Source organism: Sorex araneus, chromosome 6 (genome assembly GCF_027595985.1).
Source record: "Sorex araneus isolate mSorAra2 chromosome 6, mSorAra2.pri, whole genome shotgun sequence".
NCBI lineage: Eukaryota > Metazoa > Chordata > Mammalia > Eulipotyphla > Soricidae > Sorex > Sorex araneus.
The window spans coordinates 66,599,100-66,608,980 of record NC_073307.1 but is presented as its reverse complement, the minus strand read 5'-3'; positions in this window follow the sequence as shown (position 1 = coordinate 66,608,980).

The window sequence follows — 9,881 nt, the reverse complement described above, 5'->3', positions numbered from 1 at the left end:
GTTTCCAGAAACCATATGGGGTGCTGGGGATTGAACCCTGCTCAGCCACATGCAAGGCCAGCACCCTACCCACTCCATTATCACTCTGACCCCTAAAACATCATTGTCGGTTGCAAAGTAAAATTACTTAAATAAAATATATAATGCTTATTAGTAATAAATATATACATACATTTTTTTTGCTTTTTGGGTCACCCCTGGCGGTGCTCAGGGGACCATATGGGATGCTGGGATTTGAACCCAGGTCAGCCGCGTGCAAGGCAAAGGCCCTACCCGCTGTGCTATTGCTCCAGCCCTAAATATATATACATTTAAACACAACTTTATAAGAATAATTTGGCATAAAACATCTTCCCCTACCTAAATAACAACTATTATTAACATTAACAGGCTGGAGCGATAGCACAGCTGTAGGGCTTTAGCCTTGCACGTGGCCGACCCGGGTTTCATTCCTCCATCCCTCTCAGAGAGCCCGGCAAGCTACTGAGAGTATCTCACCCGCACGGCAGAACCTGGCAAGCTCCCCATGGCATATTCGATATGCCAAAAACAGTCACAACAAGTTTCACAATGGAGACATTACTGGTGCCTGCTTGAGCAAATTGATGAGCAAGGGGATGACAGTGACAGTGATACTGTGATTAACATTAACACAGTTAAGTTAATGTTGCTGAGTCCGATTGGTAGCTTTGCATGGCCTGCTCAGAGAGGGTTGGCCTCTGGAGCCACCACAGAGAATGCACTGAAGTCAAGCCTGCCACATATTTGAATTTAGCTGTGCTCTTGCTCCAACCTAAGCAAACAAAAACAGTCTCCTAATTGTGCATGTCCAGTCAGCACCACTAGATAATGAGACTAACAGCTATAACAGAACCCTCAGATTCTTTTTCTACCTTAGGATCAGGTTGAAAATCCAAAACTTTCCTACAGAAGTGTATCATTACATATCTGTGGTGTCAGACTAATACTCCCAGTTTTATTGGCATGAGAAAACATTTTTAAATCTCCATTTCATTGTGAATAAGAAAAATATATTTTAAAACTTATGCTTGTGAAATACAACCAAAAGAACCAGAAATGTAAGTTTTAAAAGACATACAAAATTATTAGAACAAAAATCAATGTTTGTGTTTGTTTTCGGCCATGTCCAGCAACCCTCAGGGATTGCTTCTGGCTCTGCTCAGGACTCACTCCTGGTGGTGCTCTGTGGACCATATGGACATTGGGGGGTGACCCTTATTCGGCAAGGCAAGCACCCCATTTGCTATTGTGTGTTGATAGAAAAAATATAGATGTAAATTATCTTCTGAGAGTGTCATTGTCATGAATCCAATCCACATAAGTCAACAAGCAGAAAACAAACGCAACTACCAATACAGTGTTGATTTAAACTGTGTGTAAAGCAGTTTAAATTTCTATTTTATTTGTATTTTATTTTAGTTTTCATGCCATACTTGTGAGTGCTCAGTCCTTACCCCTGGAGGGGTTCAGGGGACCATATGGGGTGCTGGGGATAGAACCCAGGTCAGCCATGTGCAAGGCAGACATCCTACCTGCAGTACTATTGCTCCAGCCCCTGGAAATAAAATTACATTTTAATAAATCTCATCAGAACAAATAGAACGTGAAAAATATGCAAGGCATATACATTATTTATTGAAAGTAGATGTATAGATTAAAATAGAAAAATGCTGTCACTGTCACTGTCGTCCCGTTGCTCATCGATTTGCTCGAGCAGGCACCAGTAATGTCTCCAATGTGAGACTTGTTGTGACTGTTTTGGCATATCGAATATGCCATGGGGAGCTTGCCAGTCTTTGCCGTGTGGGCGGAATACTCTCAGTAGCTTGAGGGGTGGAGGAATCGAACCCGGGCTGGTCGCGTGCAAGGCGAACACCCTACCTGCTGTGCTATCACTCCAGCCCATAGAAAGCATTAATAAAAATGCTATTAAGCTTATAATTTTTCTATTTATGACTTCAAAAAAACAATTATAAAGGGAATAGCTATTTCCTGTATTAAATTGCTTTACACACAATTTAAATCAACACTGTATTAGTAGTTGAGTTTGTTTTCTGCTTGTTGACTTATCTGGATTGGATTAATGACAATGATACTCTCGGAAGATAATTTACATCTATATTTTTTTCTATCAACACATGATAGGAAAATCAATCTCACACAGGTAAATTGACAGGAATATAAGAAAATGAATTACAGTAAACTCAGAATACTTGTTTTTAATTTTTATCTACAGAGGCAAGTGTTCTTGTGCTTTCAGAATCAAACTTTAGTCCTTTATCAGTAAACATTTACAACTTACCATGTAAAGCCATAGTTAAAATTTTCTTTAAAAAATAAAAAGAAATCGGAACCCACTGTTTTGATGCATGCATCTTCTTTTGACACAAAATAAAATTGAAACATAATATCAAATTTGTAAGGCACTCACAGACCTGTAATACCAAGATGATCAATTATTCTATTGATACTTTTTTTTAATTATGGAGTATGTCATAAAAGTTTTAAAAAGCTGAATTTCCAAGCATCTAAATCTGTTTTTACCTTTCAGATTTTTTTAATTATTAGAATGTATTTTGAAATGTTCTCGCTTGTATATATTCAGATCACTGAAATGTTAAAAGTGATCCATTCTACCTAATTCACAATATTAAAATGTAGAAATAAAACTAAATTTATTATGATGCATGAAAACTAAGTTTCTTTTGTAATTCAAATATTCTAAATAAAATGTTTTCCATTATAGTTATTATAACTCAAGCAGATAAAAGCAGTTGCTTATGATCAGCTTTCAAATCCTTCACAATATCACGCAATAACAAGGAATATGTAGAATTTAACACATTAGTTTTGACAAACCTGTCATTTTTTAAATGTGTTATTGAGTATCCCACCCTCACGGTAGAGCCTGGCAAGCTACCTGTGGCATATTCAAAATGCCAAAAACAGTAACAAGTCTCACCATGGAGCCGTTACTGGTGCCCACTCGAGCAAATCGATGAACAATGGAAGGACAGTGCTATTAAGTATGCCGTCTAGTTCTTATGACATTTTTCTCATAATATCACCTTCTCTATAAAGGAAATTAAATTAAAATTTTCTTACTCTGGAAACTTTTTCCAGATTGTTTTTCTGTTATTTCAGTGGCAGTACTGAAAGATAATTTTATGTAAAGCTTGAGCTGTAAATAACATCAGGTGCCCTGACTGCATGCATAAATGTTGTGGTAATGTCAATTGACAATAAAAATTTCTAAACGTTTGCTCTTTGTTTATCTCATGTGGCTCCATTATAGACCATTTAAAGCTAGTACCATGCTCAGGAACCTCCGTTTCCAAAATTCTACATCATCCATCTCTCGCTCAGGTACTCAGTCTCATCGCATGCTGTGACCTTTTTACTCCCTATAGACTAGTCATCTATAAATGTTCTCTCACGCACTCCCTTTTACACTTATTTTTAGGACAGTTTCTTTAGTGTTTGTGTTCTCTTCTAGAATGCAACCACCATAGGAACAGAGTTATGTCTTGTAGGATAACATTGGTTTGTCCTTTCTGCCTTACCACAGGGAGCTTAGGTTTGTTGGATTACTCCCATCACAGTGCTCCAATTCCTCTGTGTTTGTCTATAACCTCTTTCTTTGTGCTCTGCTTCCCCAACCAGTCAATCACCTTTATCCCCTAATCAGACTCTGTTAACTAGTAAATATTGCTTTTCTCTTCTCCTTAAGTCCTTTGCACAGTTACTTCAGAGCAATGTCCTTTTTATATAGACACAGGAAGACAGTTAATGCTTTTGTAACTTGGGAGTTAATTGACTCCAAATAATATTCACTCCTAGGCATCTGTTTTCTTGACTTAAGCCTCAGTTGCCCTTACTTCCTATCACCCCAAAAGCAGGGTCCCGATGAGGGACTGGATGGACCCAGGGCAAACTGTAAGCTACCCTGGCATCGAAATGGGCCAGGCCAAAGCACCACAATACTTAACTATAAGTTAAGAGTATGGTCATGGATGGATTCTGTCATGATCCAAAAAGTAACAACTAAATTAGGATCCTGTAGGGTTAAGAAAAATTATTCTGTCCTGAGCACAGTAGTCTGAGATCTATAGCAAGATGCTCCAGGAAATCCACTCTCCGGCTTAATGCATCGCTTACTGGGTCCATACAAAATAACTATTATTGAGAAATAGTATTCAGATGAATGTTTAAGTGGTTACCTGGCTAAGAAATGGAGAAAACCCCCCAGGTGGTATTTCTGCCCTTGAGCCTGAGCCCTGGCACCAGGCATCAGGAAGGACTGTCTTATGTTGGTTCTGCTACCTGATGACTTACTTGTGTGGCTGCTAACCCCAATGCCCCAGTGCGGGAGAGTTGGTGAGAGACTGGGGAGAGACCAAGGCAGCGAGTTGGAGCATAGGGACACAGCGAGGGAGACAGGAGGAGACGGGAATGAGGGGCTTGGTGAGATTGGAGAAGGCACATGTTTACGGAACAAACAGCAGCTGATCACCAACCAGCTGGGTCCTCATTTTTTCCTTTGTCCCCGCCCAGCCATCCCGGGTGGGGAGGTGGCACAAGACCTCCTAACCTAGGTGGAGAGAGAGAGAGAGAGAGAGAGAGAGAGAGAGAGAGAGAGAGAGAGAGAGAGAGAGAGAGAGAGAGAGAGAGGCTGGCCTCCTCGTCGCATGGTGATCACACAATGTCTATCATCCTTTATCATCTGACTCCAAATGCCAGAAACCTTTGCAGGGACTCAGTATTCACTGCACAGAAATTTTCACAGCAGAATACAGATACAAAAATGTCTTTTGCCTCTAGCAAAATGTATAAAATAGCATTTTCAGAGTCATTTACTAGCAAAAGTGAAAAATGACCCAGCACTTTGCTAGTATAACTGCATCGTCCGAGGAACTACTTGACCCCAGTCTTCTGGACTTGGAGGAGGAAAGAAATAAGAAAGAAAAAGTAAGACAGGATAGGAGAGAAGGCAGGAACAAATAAATAAAGTCAACCACCAATGCAGCAAGATTCTTTTCTGTATCATGCAATTTGCTACATGTGGAATTACCTTCCATTTCTACCTTTGCACTATCCACCTCACCCTACACCCTGCATAATGAATTTTATCTTTCAAGTCTCTCATGGTTAATATCTCTTTCTCTCTCTCTCTCACACACACACATACACAGACACAAGCACACATGCACACATGCACTCACACCACATACACACACTGACACATAGCTGGGGTTGTGTGGACTCATATTTCTACTGTATTCCCAAGTTCATAGCACTCAATAGTCATCTGTGTTGCGACTCATATTCTTTATCACTTTTTTACACCAATAATTTGTGTTAAATATGAAAACAAACCTAATATCTAAAGACCCTGGCAGATGGATCAGGGTCATATGAATAACCTTTTTGAGAAAGAAACCCAACTCTATAACAAGAAGTTGCAGTAGGGGAAAAGACTTCTTAAGCTATGCTGTGGGGAATGAAAAGGGTTATACTTAGCCCTTCAATACTACACTTCATTTGGTGATGTTTGCAAACCTGGCTAGTGGATGCTTTATTGAATCTCTTTTCTTAGTAACATCCGCAGAGCAAATCTCTGATATGAGCTTCATCCAACCCCATCTTTGTTTTTTTTGAGAGACACTTGCTTAGTCTCACCACACAGCCCAGTCTTGATCCAAGCAGGCTTGGAGGTCTCAGCCGCGGGTCCCACACAACTGGGTTCCTCTGCCAGTCCCTTCATGCATGAGGCTTGTCCAAATGTGTGGAGAGGGGCCTCGAGCATGGCTGTGACTAGGCTCCAGAGGTCTTCAGCTGCGGGAGCTCTGCTCAGGGCAGGGAGGGAAACTGAAGCCCACCCCCTCCAAGGGGTCCCGGGGAAGACAGCCAGGCATGCGAGCAAGAGACTCTCTGCCTTTCACTGGATACTTATGACTAAATAACCCTGGTTACTATTGTTCTGCTCAAACTTAGGTATATGAAGGCATTGAATCAGTGGTCATTTCCCGTCCCATCTTGTTGAATGAAAGTTTATATATCACTTCCACCTATTTTTTTTATGACCTCAAGCTCATGTCTCTGGAATAGTCTGCTAAAATTCCCCCCACAGAAGAAAGAGATCCAGGATTGTAATTCAAATACAAATATATCAGGTACATGGTTCATTGAATGTCAATAGTTAAGGAGAGAATCCTAAAGCACCAAAAGAAAAGCAGAGTCACATGAGATTTTGTCATAAGATTCAGTTGAAACATTCTTTAATGTAGATTACATATCACACGTTCAGACAAAAATAATTTCAATAAATTCATGAAAAATAATATATCAAGAATCTATTCAGAAAGTTCTACAAAGGTTGAAACACAAAAATAAAAGTAAGGGGAAATAAAACTTGTAAACTAAACAATCTACTGTTTAATAGATATTGGGTGAACAATGAAGTCAAAAAAGAAATTTGGAAACAAACTAGAATGAAGACTTATGGTGTATATATAAAAGGGCAAAGAAGTATAAAAAGGAAAATTCATAGTAATACAGAATTAGGTCATGAAATAAAGAGCTCAAATAAACTAACCTCATATACTTTGGAAATAGAGGAACAAATTAAACACAAAGTAAATAGCATGAAGGAAATAATAAAAATCATGCACTGTAGCACTGTAGTCTTGTTCATCTATTTGCTCAAATGGGCACCAGTAATGTCTCCATTCTGAGACTTGCTGTTACTGTTTTTTGCATATTGAATATGCCACAGGCAGCTTGCCAGGCTCTGCCGTGTGGGCGGGATGCTCTCAGTAGCTTGCCGGGCTCTCTGAGAGAGGGACAGAGGAATCAAATCTGGGTCGGCTGCATGCAAGACAAACACCCTACCCGCTGTGCTATTGCTCCAGTCCAATAAAAATCATATATGAATAAAACAGAATTTTAAAAGATAAACATAACATAATAAAAAAAAACAAGATCTGGTCTTTGAAAATAAACATGACGGGGTCCTTCTCTCCCATAAGGGAGCACAACACGACACTTGCCATAACCATGCTGCTGGACCCTGCGCCAGGCTGCTTCCCTCGGGCACCCCTGAGGGGTTGATCCCTCCCCGTCTCTCCAGCAACTCAATAGTCACACCCACAAGTCGCCTCTGGCTGGCGCCAGATAATCTCATCATCGGCCACCATCCAGATCACATGTCCTTCTGTCCCAGAAGGGAGCATCACATGACACTCGCCATAACCATGCTGCACCAGGTTGTTTCACTCGGGGGCCCCAGAGGGGAGGGGTCTCACTTGCCCCAGGGGACTCAGCCCCAGCAGCCAAAAACCTCCAGAACTCAACTGCCACCATGCTCAAGACCACTCTCGAGATGTTTGGACTGAGCCTCACCCATGAGTGAACCTACTCCTGGACCACGTGGCTGCATGGACACTTCATACCACACACACCCTACCCATACTCTAAGAGTGCTGCACCACAGTTGATGAGTTCAAAGTTCGGAGGCAACCAATCTTAGAGAGAGAGATTTTATTTTTCATATATATGTATATATAGCACTGCACTGTCGTAACACTGTTGTTCTGTTGTTCATCAATTTGCTCGAGTGGGCACCAGTAATGTTTCCATTGTGAGACTTGTTGTTGCTGTTTTTGGCGTATCGAATATGCCACGGGGAGCTTGCCAGGCTCTGCCATGCAGGCGGCATACTTTCAATAGCTTACCAGGCTGTTCGAGAGGGGCGGAGGAAAATATATATATATATATATAGTATGTAATGTATATGAATATTATATACATTATATATATACATTATATATAATATTCATATACATTACATACATATACATAAAAAAACACAAGGCTCAACCTCTAATAACATGTTAGTGATCTCTTATAGAAGGGCTTAATGACCCCTCGGTGAAATATAAAATTCTCCACCCTCTTTTCTCTAAGGATATTTTTTGGTAGCATTTTCAGCAGTTTTTCATAACAACAATACAAAATATATTATTTCAGGAGGGGACGGGTTGTGTTTCCCTCCCCACCCTGAGCCAGAGCCTTAACAATTGAGGACCTCCGGAACCCAGCCATGACCAATCTCAGGGCTACCCTCCACACGTTCAGACAAGCCTCACGCATGTCTGAGGAACCCAGGTGTGCGGGACCCAGGGCTGAGATCTCCAAGTCTGCTTGGATTGGGACTGGGCCTCTTCCACCCAGATCCTCCATTTTCCAGCAGCTAGGCGGTCACACCCAGAGACTGTCCCGCCCCCCTGTGTAATCCCATCAACGGCCAACATCCAGAGACTATAAAACCAAGCTCCCAGAAGCATGACAGCTGCAATGCAGCCGCTCAACATCTAATAGCCTAGTTTTCCCTCTTGGAGAATCTGACAAGCTACTGAGAGTCTATTGCCCACTTGGGAGAGCCTGGCAAGCTCCCATGGCATATTTATATCCCAAGTACAGTAACAGATATACACATACATCTCAAAGAGGACCATCAGAGTACATAAGGAAATGGTAGCCTGGTGCCCTCTCGAGTAAATCGATGAACAACGGGATGACAGTGATAGAGTGATTATTTCGGTTCACCTTTGGGGCAGGGATTGGGGTTCAAGGATGGTATATTCAAAATATGGTGATGGGAATGTATTATGGTGGTGGGATTAGTGTTTGAATATTAAATTTAGTGAAATATTATGAACAACTTTATAAAATAAAAGAATTATAAAAAGAAAAATAACCAAGACTAGAAAATAATTACATAGGCTCACAAAAAAAGGCAAAAAATCTTGTTAAATAGAATCAAAAAATGAAGGGGCAAAAGATCCCACAGAAGTATAAGGGATCATAAGAGATTATAGTGAGTAACTTGAAATTACAAAATTAGAGAATACAGAAGAAAGAACAAGTTTTTAGGATCTCAGAATTTCCCCAAGTCTGAATCATGAGTAAAAAGTAAAACCTGAACATACAAATGATTAGTAAGGAAATTTGAAAATAAATCAAAGTTTCTTCCAAAATAATGCCAAGGTACAGATAGTTTTACTACGGAGTTCTATAAAACCATCTCAATGGAATTGTTATCCTCTCCTTTAAGCTCTTTTCAAGTATTGTATAAATGTAAATTCTTCCAGTTTCTATGAAGTAATTATTAGCCTTGTACTTTCAGAAAAATGACCCAGAACAAAATATCCAAGGAAAAATTTCCATACATAGGCACAGCTAATTTTTGACAAAGGATCTGAGAGCATGTAATGGAATAAAGACAGACTTTTCAACAAATTGTGCTGGGAAACTGGATAACCATGTGTAAAAACTTAAAGTTGGATTTGTATGTCACACCTTACACAAAAGTCAATTCAAAATAGATCAAAGACCTGGAGATCACGCTGGAATCTATAAAATATATGAGGAAAATATTAGCAGAACACTCCAAGATTTGGACCTCAAAGTTGTCTTCAATGACCTGATGTCATTGGAAAAGGCAGCAAAATCAAAAATTAACAAATGGGACTACATCAAATTAAAAGGTTTCTGCAAAGCAAAAGAAACATGGACTATAACTAAACGATAGTCAACTAAATGGGGAACAATATTTGCACTCAATATATTATTCAAAGGATTATTCAAAGGGTTAGCATACAGGATATATAAAGTACTCAAGAAGATCAACGAAAAGAAATTCAAAAACCCTAACCAAAAAATGGGTAGAGGAAATGAACGACACATCTCTAAGGAAGACTGATGGATGGCACATGAAAACCTGCTCATCACCACTTATGAATAGGGAAATCTAAATCAAGACAACACTGAGATATTATCTCGCACCAGTCAGAATGGCG